Source organism: Danio rerio, chromosome 4 (genome assembly GCF_049306965.1).
Source record: "Danio rerio strain Tuebingen ecotype United States chromosome 4, GRCz12tu, whole genome shotgun sequence".
Lineage (NCBI taxonomy): Eukaryota > Metazoa > Chordata > Actinopteri > Cypriniformes > Danionidae > Danio > Danio rerio.
In genome coordinates, this window is record NC_133179.1 from 52,069,006 (window position 1) to 52,089,869 (window position 20,864).

Below are 20,864 nucleotides of genomic sequence, written 5' to 3' on the forward strand. Positions count from 1 at the left end.
GGCAATGGTATTCGCAGGACTTTTCGTCAAATCCTCGCACAACGTTAATTCATGACATTTGACAGATCCACGCCGAACGTCAAGCGACAACGTGATAGGAATGGGAGCATCTTACCATCATTGCTTCAGACTCAGGAAATGTTCTTGGAACTTCACACCGCCAGGCCTCCAGAGGAGCTGTAGCTTTTTAGCCCCGGGGAAACATGATCCACACGGAAGGGAATAAAAAATGCTGCCCAGTCATCTAAGCGCTTCCAAGTGCCTAAAGGTAGCACCTTGCTCCGCGTGAGGCTCGAACTCACGACCTTCAGATTATGAGACTGACGCGCTGCCTACTGCGCCAACGAGGCAGACTGACGGACCTGGGCAAACTGTGAAACACCAGCTTCCATGTCACGGTGCTTCGGTGTGGATACTAGGAGACAGCTCGGGATAAGTAGGGATGTCAGGATGGACAAGCGGTCTAAGGCGCTGCGTTAAGATTGCAATTTCCCCTGGAGGCGTGGGTTCAAATGCCACTTCCGACAAACCTAATCTTTGGCTATGCGTTCAGGCTCAAGTCTTTAACTCTCTGCCACCTTGTCAGAGTGATACAGTAACACTGACAAAGCACTGCATCAATCTCTTTGCGCCAAAGTTTATGCAGCCTAGCAGTGTCCCTGGTAGCCTTAATGGGCTCTTTAAACTGTAGGTTTTAAGGCGTTTGCGATCAAGGTATTGTCCACAAAAACTCGGAAAAGCATGTGAACAAAACAATGGACGAGGGCTTTAATGCAAGTGAACCAAAAGGGGATCAAAAGTACTGTCTTAGAATGACATGTAGTGGAATGTCCTGGGATGCCGTTGATTTTTAAGGCAATGGGATTCGCAGGACTTTTCGTCAAATCCTCGCACAACGTTAATTTATGACATTTGACAGATCCACGCCGAACGTCAAGCGACAACGTGATAGGAATGGGAGCATCTTACCATCATTGCTTCAGACTCAGGAAATGTTCTTGGAACTTCACACCGCCAGGCCTCCAGAGGAGCTGTAGCTTTTTAGCCCCGGGGAAGCATGATCCACACGGAAGGGAATAAAAAATGCTGCCCAGTCATCTAAGCGCTTCCAAGTGCCAAAAGGTAGCACCTTGCCCCGTGTGAGGCTCGAACTCACGACCTTCAGATTATGAGACTGACGCGCTGCCTACTGCGCCAACGAGGCAGACTGATGGACCTGGGCAAACTGTGAAACACCAGCTTCCATGTCACGGTGCTTCGGTGTGGATACTAGGAGACAGCTCGGGATAAGTAGGGATGTCAGGATGGACAAGCGGTCTAAGGCGCTGCGTTAAGGTTGCAATTTCCCCTGGAGGCATGGATTCAAATGCCACTTCCGACAACCCTAATCTTTGGCTATGCGTTCAGGCTCAAGTCTTTAGCTCTCTGCCACCTTGTCAGAGTGATACAGTAACACTGACAAAGCACCGCATCAATCTCTTTGCGCCAAAGTTTATGCAGCCTAGCAGTGTCACTGGCAGCCTTAATGGGCTCTTTAGACTGTAGGTTTTAAGGCGTTTGCGATCAAGGTATTGTCCACAAAAACTCGGAAAAGCATGTGAACAAAACAATGGACGAGGGCTTTAATGCAAGTGAACCAAAAGGGGATCAAAAGTACTGTCTTAGAATGCCATGTAGTGGAATGTCCTGGGATGCCGTTGATTTTTAAGGCAATGGGATTCGCAGGACTTTTCGTCAAATCCTCGCACAACGTTAATTCATGACATTTGACAGATCCACGCCGAACGTCAAGCGACAATGTGATAGGAAAGGGAGCATCTAACCATCATTGCTTCAGACTCAGGAAATGTTCTTGGAACTTCACACCGCCAGGTCTCCAGTGGAGCTGTAGCTTTTTAGCCCCGGGGAAGCATGATCCACACGGAAGGGAATAAAAAATGCTGCCCAGTCATCTAAGCGCCAAAAGGTAACACCTTGCCCCGTGTGAAGCTCGAACTCACGACCTTCAGATGATGAGACTGACATGCTGCCTACTGCGCTAATGTGGCAGACTGATAGACTTGGGCAAACTGTGAAACACCAGCTTCCATGTCACGGTGCTTCGGTGTGGATACTAGGAGACAGCTCGGGATAAGCAGGGATGTCAGGATGGCCAACGGTCTAAGGCGCTGCATTCAGGTTGCAGTTTCCTCTGGAGGCATGGGTTCGAATCCCACTTCCGACAAACCTAATCTTTGGCTATGCGTTCAGGCTCAAGTCTTTAACTCTCTGCCACCTTGTCAGAGTGATACAGTAACACTGACAAAGCACCGCATCAATCTCTTTGCGCCAAAGTTTATGCAGCCTAGCAGTGTCTCTGGCAGCCTTAATGGGCTCTTTACACTGTAGGTTTTAAGGCGTTTGCGATCAAGGTATTGTCCACAAAACTCGGAAAAGCATGTGAACAAAACAATGGACGAGGGCTTTAATGCAAGTGAACCAAAAGTGGATCAAAAGTACTGTCTTAGAATGCCATGTAGTGGAATGTCCTGGGATGCCGTTGATTTTTAAGGCAATGGTATTCGCAGGACTTTTCGTCAAATCCTCGCACAACGTTAATTCATGACATTTGACAGATCCACGCCGAACGTCAAGCGACAACGTGATAGGAATGGGAGCATCTTACCATCATTGCTTCAGACTCAGGAAATGTTCTTGGAACTTCACACCGCCAGGCCTCCAGAGGAGCTGTAGCTTTTTAGCCCCGGGGAAACATGATCCACACGGAAGGGAATAAAAAATGCTGCCCAGTCATCTAAGCGCTTCCAAGTGCCAAAAGGTAGCACCTTGCTCCGCGTGAGGCTCGAACTCACGACCTTCAGATTATGAGACTGACGCGCTGCCTACTGCGCCAACGAGGCAGACTGACGGACCTGGGCAAACTGTGAAACACCAGCTTCCATGTCACGGTGCTTCGGTGTGGATACTAGGAGACAGCTCGGGATAAGTAGGGATGTCAGGATGGACAAGCGGTCTAAGGCGCTGCGTTAAGATTGCAATTTCCCCTGGAGGCGTGGGTTCAAATGCCACTTCCGACAAACCTAATCTTTGGCTATGCGTTCAGGCTCAAGTCTTTAACTCTCTGCCACCTTGTCAGAGTGATACAGTAACACTGACAAAGCACTGCATCAATCTCTTTGCGCCAAAGTTTATGCAGCCTAGCAGTGTCCCTGGTAGCCTTAATGGGCTCTTTAAACTGTAGGTTTTAAGGCGTTTGCGATCAAGGTATTGTCCACAAAAACTCGGAAAAGCATGTGAACAAAACAATGGACGAGGGCTTTAATGCAAGTGAACCAAAAGGGGATCAAAAGTACTGTCTTAGAATGACATGTAGTGGAATGTCCTGGGATGCCGTTGATTTTTAAGGCAATGGGATTCGCAGGACTTTTCGTCAAATCCTCGCACAACGTTAATTTATGACATTTGACAGATCCACGCCGAACGTCAAGCGACAACATGATAGGAATGGGAGCATCTTACCATCATTGCTTCAGACTCAGGAAATGTTCTTGGAACTTCACACCGCCAGGCCTCCAGAGGAGCTGTAGCTTTTTAGCCCCGGGGAAGCATGATCCACACGGAAGGGAATAAAAAATGCTGCCCAGTCATCTAAGCGCTTCCAAGTGCCAAAAGGTAGCACCTTGCCCCGTGTGAGGCTCGAACTCACGACCTTTAGATTATGAGACTGACGCGCTGCCTACTGCGCCAACGAGGCAGACTGATGGACTTGGGCAAACTGTGAAACACCAGCTTCCATGTCACGGTGCTTCGGTGTGGATACTAGGAGACAGCTCGGGATAAGTAGGGATGTCAGGATGGACAAGCGGTCTAAGGCGCTGCGATAAGATTGCAATTTCCCCTGGAGGCATGGATTCAAATGCCACTTCTGACAACCCTAATCTTTGGCTATGCGTTCAGGCTCAAGTCTTTAGCTCTCTGCCACCTTGTCAGAGTGATACAGTAACACTGACAAAGCACCGCATCAATCTCTTTGCGCCAAAGTTTATGCAGCCTAGCAGTGTCACTGGCAGCCTTAATGGGCTCTTTAGACTGTAGGTTTTAAGGCGTTTGCGATCAAGGTATTGTCCACAAAAACTCGGTAAAGCATGTGAACAAAACAATGGACGAGGGCTTTAATGCAAGTGAACCAAAAGGGGATCATAAGTACTGTCTTAGAATGACATGTAGTGGAATGTCCTGGGATGCCGTTGATTTTTTAGGCAATGGGATTCGCAGGACTTTACGTCAAATCCTCGCACAACGTTAATTCATGACATTTGACAGATCCACGCCGAACGTCAAGCGACAACGTGATAGGAATGGGAGCATCTTACCATCATTGCTTCAGACTCAGGAAATGTTCTTGGAACTTCACACCGCCAGGCCTCCAGAGGAGCTGTAGCTTTTTAGCCCCGGGGAAGCATGATCCACACGGAAGGGAATAAAAAATGCTGCCCAGTCATCTAAGCGCTTCCAAGTGCCAAAAGGTAGCACCTTGCCCCGTGTGAGGCTCGAACTCACGACCTTCAGATTATGAGACTGACGCGCTGCCTACTGCGCCAACGAGGCAGACTGATGGATCTGGGCAAACTGTGAAACACCAGCTTCCATGTCACGGTGCTTCGGTGTGGATAATAGGAGACAGCTCGGGATAAGTAGGTATGTCAGGATGGCCAAGCGGTCTAAGGCGCTGCATTAAGGTTGCAATTTCCCCTGGAGGCGTGGGTTCGAATGCCACTTCCGACAAACCTAATCTTTGGCTATGCGTTCAGGCTCAAGTCTTTAACTCTCTGCCACCTTGTCAGAGTGATACAGTAACACTGACAAAGCACCGCATCAATCTCTTTGCGCCAAAGTTTATGCAGCCTAGCAGTGTCTCTGGCAGCCTTAATGGGCTCTTTACACTGTAGGTTTTAAGGCGTTTGCGATCAAGGTATTGTCCACAAAAACTCGGAAAAGCATGTGAACAAAACAATGGACGAGGGCTTTAATGCAAGTGAACCAAAAGGGGATCAAAAGTACTGTCTTAGAATGACATGTAGTGGAATGTCCTGGGATGCCGTTGATTTTTAAGGCAATGGGATTCGCAGGACTTTACGTCAAATCCTCGCACAACGTTAATTCATGACATTTGACAGATCCACGCCGAACGTCAAGCGACAACGTGATAGGAATGGGAGCATCTTACCATCATTGCTTCAGACTCAGGAAATGTTCTTGGAACTTCACACCGCCAGGCCTCCAGAGGAGCTGTAGCTTTTTAGCCCCGGGGAAGCATGATCCACACGGAAGGGAATAAAAAATGCTGCCCAGTCATCTAAGCGCTTCCAAGTGCCAAAAGGTAGCACCTTGCCCCGTGTGAGGCTCGAACTCACGACCTTCAGATTATGAGACTGACGCGCTGCCTACTGCGCCAACGAGGCAGACTGATGGACCTGGGCAAACTGTGAAACACCAGCTTCCATGTCACGGTGCTTCGGTGTGGATACTAGGAGACAGCTCGGGATAAGTAGGGATGTCAGGATGGACAAGCGGTCTAAGGCGCTGCGTTAAGGTTGCAATTTCCCCTGGAGGCATGGATTCAAATGCCACTTCCGACAACCCTAATCTTTGGCTATGCGTTCAGGCTCAAGTCTTTAACTCTCTGCCACCTTGTCAGAGTGATACAGTAACACTGACAAAGCACCGCATCAATCTCTTTGCGCCAAAGTTTATGCAGCCTAGCAGTGTCTCTGGCAGCCTTAATGGGCTCTTTACACTGTAGGTTTTAAGGCGTTTGCGATCAAGGTATTGTCCACAAAAACTCGGAAAAGCATGTGAACAAAACAATGGACGAGGGCTTTAATGCAAGTGAACCAAAAGGGGATCAAAAGTACTGTCTTAGAATGACATGTAGTGGAATGTCCTGGGATGCCGTTGATTTTTAAGGCAATGGGATTCGCAGGACTTTACGTCAAATCCTCGCACAACGTTAATTCATGACATTTGACAGATCCACGCCGAACGTCAAGCGACAACGTGATAGGAATGGGAGCATCTTACCATCATTGCTTCAGACTCAGGAAATGTTCTTGGAACTTCACACCGCCAGGCCTCCAGAGGAGCTGTAGCTTTTTAGCCCCGGGGAAGCATGATCCACACGGAAGGGAATAAAAAATGCTGCCCAGTCATCTAAGCGCTTCCAAGTGCCAAAAGGTAGCACCTTGCCCCGTGTGAGGCTCGAACTCACGACCTTCAGATTATGAGACTGACGCGCTGCCTACTGCGCCAACAAGGCAGACTGATGGACCTGGGCAAACTGTGAAACACCAGCTTCCATGTCACGGTGCTTCGGTGTGGATACTAGGAGACAGCTCGGGATAAGTAGGGATGTCAGGATGGACAAGCGGTCTAAGGCGCTGCGTTAAGGTTGCAATTTCCCCTGGAGGCATGGATTCAAATGCCACTTCCGACAACCCTAATCTTTGGCTATGCGTTCAGGCTCAAGTCTTTAGCTCTCTGCCACCTTGTCAGAGTGATACAGTAACACTGACAAAGCACCGCATCAATCTCTTTGCGCCAAAGTTTATGCAGCCTAGCAGTGTCACTGGCAGCCTTAATGGGCTCTTTAGACTGTAGGTTTTAAGGCGTTTGCGATCAAGGTATTGTCCACAAAAACTCGGTAAAGCATGTGAACAAAACAATGGACGAGGGCTTTAATGCAAGTGAACCAAAAGGGGATCAAAAGTACTGTCTTAGAATGACATGTAGTGGAATGTCCTGGGATGCCGTTGATTTTTAAGGCAATGGGATTCGCAGGACTTTTCGTCAAATCCTCGCACAACGTTAATTCATGACATTTGACAGATCCACGCCGAACGTCAAGCGACAACGTGATAGGAATGGGAGCATCTTACCATCATTGCTTCAGACTCAGGAAATGTTCTTGGAACTTCACACCGCCAGGCCTCCAGAGGAGCTGTAGCTTTTTAGCCCCGGGGAAGCATGATCCACACGGAAGGGAATAAAAAATGCTGCCCAGTCATCTAAGCGCTTCCAAGTGCCAAAAGGTAGCACCTTGCCCCGTGTGAGGCTCGAACTCACGACCTTCAGATTATGAGACTGACGCGCTGCCTACTGCGCCAACGAGGCAGACTGATGGATCTGGGCAAACTGTGAAACACCAGCTTCCATGTCACGGTGCTTCGGTGTGGATAATAGGAGACAGCTCGGGATAAGTAGGTATGTCAGGATGGCCAAGCGGTCTAAGGCGCTGCATTAAGGTTGCAATTTCCCCTGGAGGCGTGGGTTCGAATGCCACTTCCGACAAACCTAATCTTTGGCTATGCGTTCAGGCTCAAGTCTTTAACTCTCTGCCACCTTGTCAGAGTGATACAGTAACACTGACAAAGCACCGCATCAATCTCTTTGCGCCAAAGTTTATGCAGCCTAGCAGTGTCCCTGGTAGCCTTAATGGGCTCTTTAAACTGTAGGTTTTAAGGCGTTTGCGATCAAGGTATTGTCCACAAAAACTCGGAAAAGCATGTGAACAAAACAATGGACGAGGGCTTTAATGCAAGTGAACCAAAAGGGGATCAAAAGTACTGTCTTAGAATGACATGTAGTGGAATGTCCTGGGATGCCGTTGATTTTTAAGGCAATGGGATTCGCAGGACTTTTCGTCAAATCCTCGCACAACGTTAATTTATGACATTTGACAGATCCACGCCGAACGTCAAGCGACAACGTGATAGGAATGGGAGCATCTTACCATCATTGCTTCAGACTCAGGAAATGTTCTTGGAACTTCACACCGCCAGGCCTCCAGAGGAGCTGTAGCTTTTTAGCCCCGGGGAAGCATGATCCACACGGAAGGGAATAAAAAATGCTGCCCAGTCATCTAAGCGCTTCCAAGTGCCAAAAGGTAGCACCTTGCCCCGTGTGAGGCTCGAACTCACGACCTTCAGATTATGAGACTGACGCGCTGCCTACTGCGCCAACGAGGCAGACTGATGGACCTGGGCAAACTGTGAAACACCAGCTTCCATGTCACGGTGCTTCGGTGTGGATACTAGGAGACAGCTCGGGATAAGTAGGGATGTCAGGATGGACAAGCGGTCTAAGGCGCTGCGTTAAGGTTGCAATTTCCCCTGGAGGCATGGATTCAAATGCCACTTCCGACAAACCTAATCTTTGGCTATGCGTTCAGGCTCAAGTCTTTAGCTCTCTGCCACCTTGTCAGAGTGATACAGTAACACTGACAAAGCACCGCATCAATCTCTTTGCGCCAAAGTTTATGCAGCCTAGCAGTGTCACTGGCAGCCTTAATGGGCTCTTTAGACTGTAGGTTTTAAGGCGTTTGCGATCAAGGTATTGTCCACAAAAACTCGGAAAAGCATGTGAACAAAACAATGGACGAGGGCTTTAATGCAAGTGAACCAAAAGGGGATCAAAAGTACTGTCTTAGAATGCCATGTAGTGGAATGTCCTGGGATGCCGTTGATTTTTAAGGCAATGGGATTCGCAGGACTTTTCGTCAAATCCTCGCACAACGTTAATTCATGACATTTGACAGATCCACGCCGAACGTCAAGCGACAATGTGATAGGAAAGGGAGCATCTAACCATCATTGCTTCAGACTCAGGAAATGTTCTTGGAACTTCACACCGCCAGGTCTCCAGAGGAGCTGTAGCTTTTTAGCCCCGGGGAAGCATGATCCACACGGAAGGGAATAAAAAATGCTGCCCAGTCATCTAAGCGCCAAAAGGTAACACCTTGCCCCGTGTGAAGCTCGAACTCACGACCTTCAGATGATGAGACTGACATGCTGCCTACTGCGCTAATGTGGCAGACTGATAGACTTGGGCAAACTGTGAAACACCAGCTTCCATGTCACGGTGCTTCGGTGTGGATACTAGGAGACAGCTCGGGATAAGCAGGGATGTCAGGATGGCCAACGGTCTAAGGCGCTGCATTCAGGTTGCAGTTTCCTCTGGAGGCATGGGTTCGAATCCCACTTCCGACAAACCTAATCTTTGGCTATGCGTTCAGGCTCAAGTCTTTAACTCTCTGCCACCTTGTCAGAGTGATACAGTAACACTGACAAAGCACCGCATCAATCTCTTTGCGCCAAAGTTTATGCAGCCTAGCAGTGTCTCTGGCAGCCTTAATGGGCTCTTTACACTGTAGGTTTTAAGGCGTTTGCGATCAAGGTATTGTCCACAAAACTCGGAAAAGCATGTGAACAAAACAATGGACGAGGGCTTTAATGCAAGTGAACCAAAAGTGGATCAAAAGTACTGTCTTAGAATGCCATGTAGTGGAATGTCCTGGGATGCCGTTGATTTTTAAGGCAATGGGATTCGCAGGACTTTTCGTCAAATCCTCGCACAACGTTAATTTATGACATTTGACAGATCCACGCCGAACGTCAAGCGACAACATGATAGGAATGGGAGCATCTTACCATCATTGCTTCAGACTCAGGAAATGTTCTTGGAACTTCACACCGCCAGGCCTCCAGAGGAGCTGTAGCTTTTTAGCCCCGGGGAAGCATGATCCACACGGAAGGGAATAAAAAATGCTGCCCAGTCATCTAAGCGCTTCCAAGTGCCAAAAGGTAGCACCTTGCCCCATGTGAGGCTCGAACTCACGACCTTTAGATTATGAGACTGACGCGCTGCCTACTGCGCCAACGAGGCAGACTGATGGACTTGGGCAAACTGTGAAACACCAGCTTCCATGTCACGGTGCTTCGGTGTGGATACTAGGAGACAGCTCGGGATAAGTAGGGATGTCAGGATGGACAAGCGGTCTAAGGCGCTGCGATAAGATTGCAATTTCCCCTGGAGGCATGGATTCAAATGCCACTTCTGACAACCCTAATCTTTGGCTATGCGTTCAGGCTCAAGTCTTTAGCTCTCTGCCACCTTGTCAGAGTGATACAGTAACACTGACAAAGCACCGCATCAATCTCTTTGCGCCAAAGTTTATGCAGCCTAGCAGTGTCACTGGCAGCCTTAATGGGCTCTTTAGACTGTAGGTTTTAAGGCGTTTGCGATCAAGGTATTGTCCACAAAAACTCGGTAAAGCATGTGAACAAAACAATGGACGAGGGCTTTAATGCAAGTGAACCAAAAGGGGATCAAAAGTACTGTCTTAGAATGACATGTAGTGGAATGTCCTGGGATGCCGTTGATTTTTTAGGCAATGGGATTCGCAGGACTTTACGTCAAATCCTCGCACAACGTTAATTCATGACATTTGACAGATCCACGCCGAACGTCAAGCGACAACGTGATAGGAATGGGAGCATCTTACCATCATTGCTTCAGACTCAGGAAATGTTCTTGGAACTTCACACCGCCAGGCCTCCAGAGGAGCTGTAGCTTTTTAGCCCCGGGGAAGCATGATCCACACGGAAGGGAATAAAAAATGCTGCCCAGTCATCTAAGCGCTTCCAAGTGCCAAAAGGTAGCACCTTGCCCCGTGTGAGGCTCGAACTCACGACCTTCAGATTATGAGACTGACGCGCTGCCTACTGCGCCAACGAGGCAGACTGATGGATCTGGGCAAACTGTGAAACACCAGCTTCCATGTCACGGTGCTTCGGTGTGGATAATAGGAGACAGCTCGGGATAAGTAGGTATGTCAGGATGGCCAAGCGGTCTAAGGCGCTGCATTAAGGTTGCAATTTCCCCTGGAGGCGTGGGTTCGAATGCCACTTCCGACAAACCTAATCTTTGGCTATGCGTTCAGGCTCAAGTCTTTAACTCTCTGCCACCTTGTCAGAGTGATACAGTAACACTGACAAAGCACCGCATCAATCTCTTTGCGCCAAAGTTTATGCAGCCTAGCAGTGTCTCTGGCAGCCTTAATGGGCTCTTTACACTGTAGGTTTTAAGGCGTTTGCGATCAAGGTATTGTCCACAAAAACTCGGAAAAGCATGTGAACAAAACAATGGACGAGGGCTTTAATGCAAGTGAACCAAAAGGGGATCAAAAGTACTGTCTTAGAATGACATGTAGTGGAATGTCCTGGGATGCCGTTGATTTTTAAGGCAATGGGATTCGCAGGACTTTACGTCAAATCCTCGCACAACGTTAATTCATGACATTTGACAGATCCACGCCGAACGTCAAGCGACAACGTGATAGGAATGGGAGCATCTTACCATCATTGCTTCAGACTCAGGAAATGTTCTTGGAACTTCACACCGCCAGGCCTCCAGAGGAGCTGTAGCTTTTTAGCCCCGGGGAAGCATGATCCACACGGAAGGGAATAAAAAATGCTGCCCAGTCATCTAAGCGCTTCCAAGTGCCAAAAGGTAGCACCTTGCCCCGTGTGAGGCTCGAACTCACGACCTTCAGATTATGAGACTGACGCGCTGCCTACTGCGCCAACGAGGCAGACTGATGGACCTGGGCAAACTGTGAAACACCAGCTTCCATGTCACGGTGCTTCGGTGTGGATACTAGGAGACAGCTCGGGATAAGTAGGGATGTCAGGATGGACAAGCGGTCTAAGGCGCTGCGTTAAGGTTGCAATTTCCCCTGGAGGCATGGATTCAAATGCCACTTCCGACAACCCTAATCTTTGGCTATGCGTTCAGGCTCAAGTCTTTAGCTCTCTGCCACCTTGTCAGAGTGATACAGTAACACTGACAAAGCACCGCATCAATCTCTTTGCGCCAAAGTTTATGCAGCCTAGCAGTGTCACTGGCAGCCTTAATGGGCTCTTTAGACTGTAGGTTTTAAGGCGTTTGCGATCAAGGTATTGTCCACAAAAACTCGGTAAAGCATGTGAACAAAACAATGGACGAGGGCTTTAATGCAAGTGAACCAAAAGGGGATCAAAAGTACTGTCTTAGAATGACATGTAGTGGAATGTCCTGGGATGCCGTTGATTTTTAAGGCAATGGGATTCGCAGGACTTTTCGTCAAATCCTCGCACAACGTTAATTCATGACATTTGACAGATCCACGCCGAACGTCAAGCGACAACGTGATAGGAATGGGAGCATCTTACCATCATTGCTTCAGACTCAGGAAATGTTCTTGGAACTTCACACCGCCAGGCCTCCAGAGGAGCTGTAGCTTTTTAGCCCCGGGGAAGCATGATCCACACGGAAGGGAATAAAAAATGCTGCCCAGTCATCTAAGCGCTTCCAAGTGCCAAAAGGTAGCACCTTGCCCCGTGTGAGGCTCGAACTCACGACCTTCAGATTATGAGACTGACGCGCTGCCTACTGCGCCAACGAGGCAGACTGATGGATCTGGGCAAACTGTGAAACACCAGCTTCCATGTCACGGTGCTTCGGTGTGGATAATAGGAGACAGCTCGGGATAAGTAGGTATGTCAGGATGGCCAAGCGGTCTAAGGCGCTGCATTAAGGTTGCAATTTCCCCTGGAGGCGTGGGTTCGAATGCCACTTCCGACAAACCTAATCTTTGGCTATGCGTTCAGGCTCAAGTCTTTAACTCTCTGCCACCTTGTCAGAGTGATACAGTAACACTGACAAAGCACCGCATCAATCTCTTTGCGCCAAAGTTTATGCAGCCTAGCAGTGTCTCTGGCAGCCTTAATGGGCTCTTTACACTGTAGGTTTTAAGGCGTTTGCGATCAAGGTATTGTCCACAAAAACTCGGAAAAGCATGTGAACAAAACAATGGACGAGGGCTTTAATGCAAGTGAACCAAAAGGGGATCAAAAGTACTGTCTTAGAATGCCATGTAGTGGAATGTCCTGGGATGCCGTTGATTTTTAAGGCAATGGGATTCGCAGGACTTTTCGTCAAATCCTCGCACAACGTTAATTTATGACATTTGACAGATCCACGCCGAACGTCAAGCGACAACGTGATAGGAATGGGAGCATCTTACCATCATTGCTTCAGACTCAGGAAATGTTCTTGGAACTTCACACCGCCAGGCCTCCAGAGGAGCTGTAGCTTTTTAGCCCCGGGGAAGCATGATCCACACGGAAGGGAATAAAAAATGCTGCCCAGTCATCTAAGCGCTTCCAAGTGCCAAAAGGTAGCACCTTGCCCCGTGTGAGGCTCGAACTCACGACCTTCAGATTATGAGACTGACGCGCTGCCTACTGCGCCAACGAGGCAGACTGATGGACCTGGGCAAACTGTGAAACACCAGCTTCCATGTCACGGTGCTTCGGTGTGGATACTAGGAGACAGCTCGGGATAAGTAGGGATGTCAGGATGGACAAGCGGTCTAAGGCGCTGCGTTAAGGTTGCAATTTCCCCTGGAGGCGTGGGTTCGAATGCCACTTCCGACAAACCTAATCTTTGGCTATGCGTTCAGGCTCAAGTCTTTAACTCTCTGCCACCTTGTCAGAGTGATACAGTAACACTGACAAAGCACCGCATCAATCTCTTTGCGCCAAAGTTTATGCAGCCTAGCAGTGTCTCTGGCAGCCTTAATGGGCTCTTTACACTGTAGGTTTTAAGGCGTTTGCGATCAAGGTATTGTCCACAAAAACTCGGAAAAGCATGTGAACAAAACAATGGACGAGGGCTTTAATGCAAGTGAACCAAAAGGGGATCAAAAGTACTATCTTAGAATGCCATGTAGTGGAATGTCCTGGGATGCCGTTGATTTTTAAGGCAATGGGATTCGCAGGACTTTTCGTCAAATCCTCGCACAACGTTAATTCATGACATTTGACAGATCCACGCCGAACGTCAAGCGACAACGTGATAGGAATGGGAGCATCTTACCATCATTGCTTCAGACTCAGGAAATGTTCTTGGAACTTCACACCGCCAGGTCTCCAGTGGAGCTGTAGCTTTTTAGCCCCGGGGAAGCATGATCCACACGGAAGGGAATAAAAAATGCTGCCCAGTCATCTAAGCGCTTCCAAGTGCCAAAAGGTAGCACCTTGCCCCGTGTGAGGCTCGAACTCACGACCTTCAGATTATGAGACTGACGCGCTGCCTACTGCGCCAACGAGGCAGACTGATGGATCTGGGCAAACTGTGAAACACCAGCTTCCATGTCACGGTGCTTCGGTGTGGATAATAGGAGACAGCTCGGGATAAGTAGGTATGTCAGGATGGCCAAGCGGTCTAAGGCGCTGCATTAAGGTTGCAATTTCCCCTGGAGGCGTGGGTTCGAATGCCACTTCCGACAAACCTAATCTTTGGCTATGCGTTCAGGCTCAAGTCTTTAACTCTCTGCCACCTTGTCAGAGTGATACAGTAACACTGACAAAGCACCGCATCAATCTCTTTGCGCCAAAGTTTATGCAGCCTAGCAGTGTCTCTGGCAGCCTTAATGGGCTCTTTACACTGTAGGTTTTAAGGCGTTTGCGATCAAGGTATTGTCCACAAAAACTCGGAAAAGCATGTGAACAAAACAATGGACGAGGGCTTTAATGCAAGTGAACCAAAAGGGGATCAAAAGTACTGTCTTAGAATGCCATGTAGTGGAATGTCCTGGGATGCCGTTGATTTTTAAGGCGATGGGATTCGCAGGACTTTTCGTCAAATCCTCGCACAACGTTAATTCATGACATTTGACAGATCCACGCCGAACGTCAAGCGACAACGTGATAGGAATGGGAGCATCTTACCATCATTGCTTCAGACTCAGGAAATGTTCTTGGAACTTCACACCGCCAGGCCTCCAGAGGAGCTGTAGCTTTTTAGCCCCGGGGAAGCATGATCCACACGGAAGGGAATAAAAAATGCTGCCCAGTCATCTAAGCGCTTCCAAGTGCCAAAAGGTAGCACCTTGCCCCGTGTGAGGCTCGAACTCACGACCTTCAGATTATGAGACTGACGCGCTGCCTACTGCGCCAACGAGGCAGACTGATGGACCTGGGCAAACTGTGAAACACCAGCTTCCATGTCACGGTGCTTCGGTGTGGATACTAGGAGACAGCTCGGGATAAGTAGGGATGTCAGGATGGACAAGCGGTCTAAGGCGCTGCGTTAAGGTTGCAATTTCCCCTGGAGGCGTGGGTTCGAATGCCACTTCCGACAAACCTAATCTTTGGCTATGCGTTCAGGCTCAAGTCTTTAACTCTCTGCCACCTTGTCAGAGTGATACAGTAACACTGACAAAGCACCGCATCAATCTCTTTGCGCCAAAGTTTATGCAGCCTAGCAGTGTCTCTGGCAGCCTTAATGGGCTCTTTACACTGTAGGTTTTAAGGCGTTTGCGATCAAGGTATTGTCCACAAAAACTCGGAAAAGCATGTGAACAAAACAATGGACGAGGGCTTTAATGCAAGTGAACCAAAAGGGGATCAAAAGTACTATCTTAGAATGACATGTAGTGGAATGTCCTGGGATGCCGTTGATTTTTAAGGCAATGGGATTCGCAGGACTTTTCGTCAAATCCTCGCACAACGTTAATTCATGACATTTGACAGATCCACGCCGAACGTCAAGCGACAATGTGATAGGAATGGGAGCATCTTACCATCATTGCTTCAGACTCAGGAAATGTTCTTGGAACTTCACACCGCCAGGTCTCCAGAGGAGCTGTAGCTTTTTAGCCCCGGGGAAGCATGATCCACACGGAAGGGAATAAAAAATGCTGCCCAGTCATCTAAGCGCCAAAAGGTAACACCTTGCCCCGTGTGAAGCTCGAACTCACGACCTTCAGATGATGAGACTGACGTGCTGCCTACTGCGCTAATGTGGCAGACTGATAGACTTGGGCAAACTGTGAAACACCAGCTTCCATGTCACGGTGCTTCGGTGTGGATACTAGGAGACAGCTCGGGATAAGCAGGGATGTCAGGATGGCCAACGGTCTAAGGCGCTGCATTCAGGTTGCAGTTTCCTCTGGAGGCATGGGTTCGAATCCCACTTCCGACAAACCTAATCTTTGGCTATGCGTTCAGGCTCAAGTCTTTAACTCTCTGCCACCTTGTCAGAGTGATACAGTAACACTGACAAAGCACCGCATCAATCTCTTTGCGCCAAAGTTTATGCAGCCTAGCAGTGTCTCTGGCAGCCTTAATGGGCTCTTTACACTGTAGGTTTTAAGGCGTTTGCGATCAAGGTATTGTCCACAAAAACTCGGAAAAGCATGTGAACAAAACAATGGACGAGGGCTTTAATGCAAGTGAACCAAAAGTGGATCAAAAGTACTGTCTTAGAATGCCATGTAGTGGAATGTCCTGGGATGCCGTTGATTTTTAAGGCAATGGTATTCGCAGGACTTTTCGTCAAATCCTCGCACAATGTTAATTCATGACATTTGACAGATCCACGCCGAACGTCAAGCGACAACGTGATAGGAATGGGAGCATCTTACCATCATTGCTTCAGACTCAGGAAATGTTCTTGGAACTTCACACCGCCAGGCCTCCAGAGGAGCTGTAGCTTTTTAGCCCCGGGGAAACATGATCCACACGGAAGGGAATAAAAAATGCTGCCCAGTCATCTAAGCGCTTCCAAGTGCCTAAAGGTAGCACCTTGCTCCGCGTGAGGCTCGAACTCACGACCTTCAGATTATGAGACTGACGCGCTGCCTACTGCGCCAACGAGGCAGACTGACGGACCTGGGCAAACTGTGAAACACCAGCTTCCATGTCACGGTGCTTCGGTGTGGATACTAGGAGACAGCTCGGGATAAGTAGGGATGTCAGGATGGACAAGCGGTCTAAGGCGCTGCGTTAAGATTGCAATTTCCCCTGGAGGCGTGGGTTCAAATGCCACTTCCGACAAACCTAATCTTTGGCTATGCGTTCAGGCTCAAGTCTTTAACTCTCTGCCACCTTGTCAGAGTGATACAGTAACACTGACAAAGCACTGCATCAATCTCTTTGCGCCAAAGTTTATGCAGCCTAGCAGTGTCCCTGGTAGCCTTAATGGGCTCTTTAAACTGTAGGTTTTAAGGCGTTTGCGATCAAGGTATTGTCCACAAAAACTCGGAAAAGCATGTGAACAAAACAATGGACGAGGGCTTTAATGCAAGTGAACCAAAAGGGGATCAAAAGTACTGTCTTAGAATGACATGTAGTGGAATGTCCTGGGATGCCGTTGATTTTTAAGGCAATGGGATTCGCAGGACTTTTCGTCAAATCCTCGCACAACGTTAATTTATGACATTTGACAGATCCACGCCGAACGTCAAGCGACAACATGATAGGAATGGGAGCATCTTACCATCATTGCTTCAGACTCAGGAAATGTTCTTGGAACTTCACACCGCCAGGCCTCCAGAGGAGCTGTAGCTTTTTAGCCCCGGGGAAGCATGATCCACACGGAAGGGAATAAAAAATGCTGCCCAGTCATCTAAGCGCTTCCAAGTGCCAAAAGGTAGCACCTTGCCCCGTGTGAGGCTCGAACTCACGACCTTCAGATTATGAGACTGACGCGCTGCCTACTGCGCCAACGAGGCAGACTGATGGACCTGGGCAAACTGTGAAACACCAGCTTCCATGTCACGGTGCTTCGGTGTGGATACTAGGAGACAGCTCGGGATAAGTAGGGATGTCAGGATGGACAAGCGGTCTAAGGCGCTGCGATAAGATTGCAATTTCCCCTGGAGGCATGGATTCAAATGCCACTTCCGACAACCCTAATCTTTGGCTATGCGTTCAGGCTCAAGTCTTTAGCTCTCTGCCATCTTGTCAGAGTGATACAGTAACACTGACAAAGCACCGCATCAATCTCTTTGCGCCAAAGTTTATGCAGCCTAGCAGTGTCACTGGCAGCCTTAATGGGCTCTTTAGACTGTAGGTTTTAAGGCGTTTGCGATCAAGGTATTGTCCACAAAAACTCGGTAAAGCATGTGAACAAAACAATGGACGAGGGCTTTAATGCAAGTGAACCAAAAGGGGATCAAAAGTACTGTCTTAGAATGACATGTAGTGGAATGTCCTGGGATGCCGTTGATTTTTTAGGCAATGGGATTCGCAGGACTTTACGTCAAATCCTCGCACAACGTTAATTCATGACATTTGACAGATCCACGCCGAACGTCAAGCGACAACGTGATAGGAATGGGAGCATCTTACCATCATTGCTTCAGACTCAGGAAATGTTCTTGGAACTTCACACCGCCAGGCCTCCAGAGGAGCTGTAGCTTTTTAGCCCCGGGGAAGCATGATCCACACGGAAGGGAATAAAAAATGCTGCCCAGTCATCTAAGCGCTTCCAAGTGCCAAAAGGTAGCACCTTGCCCCGTGTGAGGCTCGAACTCACGACCTTCAGATTATGAGACTGACGCGCTGCCTACTGCGCCAACGAGGCAGACTGATGGATCTGGGCAAACTGTGAAACACCAGCTTCCATGTCACGGTGCTTCGGTGTGGATAATAGGAGACAGCTCGGGATAAGTAGGTATGTCAGGATGGCCAAGCGGTCTAAGGCGCTGCATTAAGGTTGCAATTTCCCCTGGAGGCGTGGGTTCGAATGCCACTTCCGACAAACCTAATCTTTGGCTATGCGTTCAGGCTCAAGTCTTTAACTCTCTGCCACCTTGTCAGAGTGATACAGTAACACTGACAAAGCACCGCATCAATCTCTTTGCGCCAAAGTTTATGCAGCCTAGCAGTGTCTCTGGCAGCCTTAATGGGCTCTTTACACTGTAGGTTTTAAGGCGTTTGCGATCAAGGTATTGTCCACAAAAACTCGGAAAAGCATGTGAACAAAACAATGGACGAGGGCTTTAATGCAAGTGAACCAAAAGGGGATCAAAAGTACTGTCTTAGAATGACATGTAGTGGAATGTCCTGGGATGCCGTTGATTTTTAAGGCAATGGGATTCGCAGGACTTTACGTCAAATCCTCGCACAACGTTAATTCATGACATTTGACAGATCCACGCCGAACGTCAAGCGACAACGTGATAGGAATGGGAGCATCTTACCATCATTGCTTCAGACTCAGGAAATGTTCTTGGAACTTCACACCGCCAGGCCTCCAGAGGAGCTGTAGCTTTTTAGCCCCGGGGAAGCATGATCCACACGGAAGGGAATAAAAAATGCTGCCCAGTCATCTAAGCGCTTCCAAGTGCCAAAATGTAGCACCTTGCCCCGTGTGAGGCTCGAACTCACGACCTTCAGATTATGAGACTGACGCGCTGCCTACTGCGCCAACGAGGCAGACTGATGGACCTGGGCAAACTGTGAAACACCAGCTTCCATGTCACGGTGCTTCGGTGTGGATACTAGGAGACAGCTCGGGATAAGCAGGGATGTCAGGATGGCCAACGGTCTAAGGCGCTGCATTCAGGTTGCAGTTTCCTCTGGAGGCATGGGTTCGAATCCCACTTCCGACAAACCTAATCTTTGGCTATGCGTTCAGGCTCAAGTCTTTAACTCTCTGCCACCTTGTCAGAGTGATACAGTAACACTGACAAAGCACCGCATCAATCTCTTTGCGCCAAAGTTTATGCAGCCTAGCAGTGTCACTGGCAGCCTTAATGGGCTCTTTAGACTGTAGGTTTTAAGGCGTTTGCGATCAAGGTATTGTCCACAAAAACTCGGTAAAGCATGTGAACAAAACAATGGACGAGGGCTTTAATGCAAGTGAACCAAAAGGGGATCAAAAGTACTGTCTTAGAATGACATGTAGTGGAATGTCCTGGGATGCCGTTGATTTTTAAGGCAATGGGATTCGCAGGACTTTTCGTCAAATCCTCGCACAACGTTAATTCATGACATTTGACAGATCCACGCCGAACGTCAAGCGACAACGTGATAGGAATGGGAGCATCTTACCATCATTGCTTCAGACTAAGGAAATGTTCTTGGAACTTCACACCGCCAGGCCTCCAGAGGAGCTGTAGCTTTTTAGCCCCGGGGAAGCATGATCCACACGGAAGGGAATAAAAAATGCTGCCCAGTCATCTAAGCGCTTCCAAGTGCCAAAAGGTAGCACCTTGCCCCGTGTGAGGCTCGAACTCACGACCTTCAGATTATGAGACTGACGCGCTGCCTACTGCGCCAACGAGGCAGACTGATGGATCTGGGCAAACTGTGAAACACCAGCTTCCATGTCACGGTGCTTCGGTGTGGATAATAGGAGACAGCTCGGGATAAGTAGGTATGTCAGGATGGCCAAGCGGTCTAAGGCGCTGCATTAAGGTTGCAATTTCCCCTGGAGGCGTGGGTTCGAATGCCACTTCCGACAAACCTAATCTTTGGCTATGCGTTCAGGCTCAAGTCTTTAACTCTCTGCCACCTTGTCAGAGTGATACAGTAACACTGACAAAGCACCGCATCAATCTCTTTGCGCCAAAGTTTATGCAGCCTAGCAGTGTCTCTGGCAGCCTTAATGGGCTCTTTACACTGTAGGTTTTAAGGCGTTTGCGATCAAGGTATTGTCCACAAAAACTCGGAAAAGCATGTGAACAAAACAATGGACGAGGGCTTTAATGCAAGTGAACCAAAAGGGGATCAAAAGTACTGTCTTAGAATGCCATGTAGTGGAATGTCCTGGGATGCCGTTGATTTTTAAGGCAATGGGATTCGCAGGACTTTTCGTCAAATCCTCGCACAACGTTAATTTATGACATTTGACAGATCCACGCCGAACGTCAAGCGACAACGTGATAGGAATGGGAGCATCTTACCATCATTGCTTCAGACTCAGGAAATGTTCTTGGAACTTCACACCGCCAGGCCTCCAGAGGAGCTGTAGCTTTTTAGCCCCGGGGAAGCATGATCCACACGGAAGGGAATAAAAAATGCTGCCCAGTCATCTAAGCGCTTCCAAGTGCCAAAAGGTAGCACCTTGCCCCGTGTGAGGCTCGAACTCACGACCTTCAGATTATGAGACTGACGCGCTGCCTACTGCGCCAACGAGGCAGACTGATGGACCTGGGCAAACTGTGAAACACCAGCTTCCATGTCACGGTGCTT

At 48.7% G+C, this 20,864-nt stretch overlaps 22 non-coding genes across 22 annotated transcripts; all 22 read right to left on the minus strand.

Annotated features, from left to right (window-relative positions):
- Positions 1 to 277: 277 nt before the first annotated feature.
- trnam-cau (transfer RNA methionine (anticodon CAU)) lies at positions 278 to 350 on the minus strand. Its single transcript has one exon. It is a non-coding gene; the product is annotated as a tRNA-Met (tRNA).
- A 781-nt stretch (positions 351 to 1,131) lies between these two features.
- trnam-cau (transfer RNA methionine (anticodon CAU)) lies at positions 1,132 to 1,204 on the minus strand. Its single transcript has one exon. It is a non-coding gene; the product is annotated as a tRNA-Met (tRNA).
- A 1,623-nt stretch (positions 1,205 to 2,827) lies between these two features.
- trnam-cau (transfer RNA methionine (anticodon CAU)) lies at positions 2,828 to 2,900 on the minus strand. Its single transcript has one exon. It is a non-coding gene; the product is annotated as a tRNA-Met (tRNA).
- Positions 2,901 to 3,681: 781 nt separating this feature from the next.
- Positions 3,682 to 3,754, minus strand: trnam-cau (transfer RNA methionine (anticodon CAU)). Its single transcript has one exon. It is a non-coding gene; the product is annotated as a tRNA-Met (tRNA).
- Positions 3,755 to 4,535: 781 nt separating this feature from the next.
- Positions 4,536 to 4,608, minus strand: trnam-cau (transfer RNA methionine (anticodon CAU)). The gene has a single exon. It is a non-coding gene; the product is annotated as a tRNA-Met (tRNA).
- Positions 4,609 to 5,389: 781 nt separating this feature from the next.
- Positions 5,390 to 5,462, minus strand: trnam-cau (transfer RNA methionine (anticodon CAU)). Its single transcript has one exon. It is a non-coding gene; the product is annotated as a tRNA-Met (tRNA).
- A 781-nt stretch (positions 5,463 to 6,243) lies between these two features.
- Positions 6,244 to 6,316, minus strand: trnam-cau (transfer RNA methionine (anticodon CAU)). Its single transcript has one exon. It is a non-coding gene; the product is annotated as a tRNA-Met (tRNA).
- A 781-nt stretch (positions 6,317 to 7,097) lies between these two features.
- trnam-cau (transfer RNA methionine (anticodon CAU)) lies at positions 7,098 to 7,170 on the minus strand. Its single transcript has one exon. It is a non-coding gene; the product is annotated as a tRNA-Met (tRNA).
- A 781-nt stretch (positions 7,171 to 7,951) lies between these two features.
- trnam-cau (transfer RNA methionine (anticodon CAU)) lies at positions 7,952 to 8,024 on the minus strand. Its single transcript has one exon. It is a non-coding gene; the product is annotated as a tRNA-Met (tRNA).
- A 1,623-nt stretch (positions 8,025 to 9,647) lies between these two features.
- Positions 9,648 to 9,720, minus strand: trnam-cau (transfer RNA methionine (anticodon CAU)). Its single transcript has one exon. It is a non-coding gene; the product is annotated as a tRNA-Met (tRNA).
- Positions 9,721 to 10,501: 781 nt separating this feature from the next.
- Positions 10,502 to 10,574, minus strand: trnam-cau (transfer RNA methionine (anticodon CAU)). Its single transcript has one exon. It is a non-coding gene; the product is annotated as a tRNA-Met (tRNA).
- Positions 10,575 to 11,355: 781 nt separating this feature from the next.
- Positions 11,356 to 11,428, minus strand: trnam-cau (transfer RNA methionine (anticodon CAU)). Its single transcript has one exon. It is a non-coding gene; the product is annotated as a tRNA-Met (tRNA).
- Positions 11,429 to 12,209: 781 nt separating this feature from the next.
- trnam-cau (transfer RNA methionine (anticodon CAU)) lies at positions 12,210 to 12,282 on the minus strand. Its single transcript has one exon. It is a non-coding gene; the product is annotated as a tRNA-Met (tRNA).
- A 781-nt stretch (positions 12,283 to 13,063) lies between these two features.
- Positions 13,064 to 13,136, minus strand: trnam-cau (transfer RNA methionine (anticodon CAU)). The gene has a single exon. It is a non-coding gene; the product is annotated as a tRNA-Met (tRNA).
- Positions 13,137 to 13,917: 781 nt separating this feature from the next.
- On the minus strand, positions 13,918 to 13,990 carry trnam-cau (transfer RNA methionine (anticodon CAU)). The gene has a single exon. It is a non-coding gene; the product is annotated as a tRNA-Met (tRNA).
- Positions 13,991 to 14,771: 781 nt separating this feature from the next.
- Positions 14,772 to 14,844, minus strand: trnam-cau (transfer RNA methionine (anticodon CAU)). Its single transcript has one exon. It is a non-coding gene; the product is annotated as a tRNA-Met (tRNA).
- Positions 14,845 to 16,468: 1,624 nt separating this feature from the next.
- Positions 16,469 to 16,541, minus strand: trnam-cau (transfer RNA methionine (anticodon CAU)). The gene has a single exon. It is a non-coding gene; the product is annotated as a tRNA-Met (tRNA).
- Positions 16,542 to 17,322: 781 nt separating this feature from the next.
- trnam-cau (transfer RNA methionine (anticodon CAU)) lies at positions 17,323 to 17,395 on the minus strand. Its single transcript has one exon. It is a non-coding gene; the product is annotated as a tRNA-Met (tRNA).
- Positions 17,396 to 18,176: 781 nt separating this feature from the next.
- On the minus strand, positions 18,177 to 18,249 carry trnam-cau (transfer RNA methionine (anticodon CAU)). Its single transcript has one exon. It is a non-coding gene; the product is annotated as a tRNA-Met (tRNA).
- A 781-nt stretch (positions 18,250 to 19,030) lies between these two features.
- Positions 19,031 to 19,103, minus strand: trnam-cau (transfer RNA methionine (anticodon CAU)). Its single transcript has one exon. It is a non-coding gene; the product is annotated as a tRNA-Met (tRNA).
- A 780-nt stretch (positions 19,104 to 19,883) lies between these two features.
- On the minus strand, positions 19,884 to 19,956 carry trnam-cau (transfer RNA methionine (anticodon CAU)). The gene has a single exon. It is a non-coding gene; the product is annotated as a tRNA-Met (tRNA).
- A 781-nt stretch (positions 19,957 to 20,737) lies between these two features.
- On the minus strand, positions 20,738 to 20,810 carry trnam-cau (transfer RNA methionine (anticodon CAU)). Its single transcript has one exon. It is a non-coding gene; the product is annotated as a tRNA-Met (tRNA).
- Between the last annotated feature and the right edge of the window lie 54 nt (positions 20,811 to 20,864).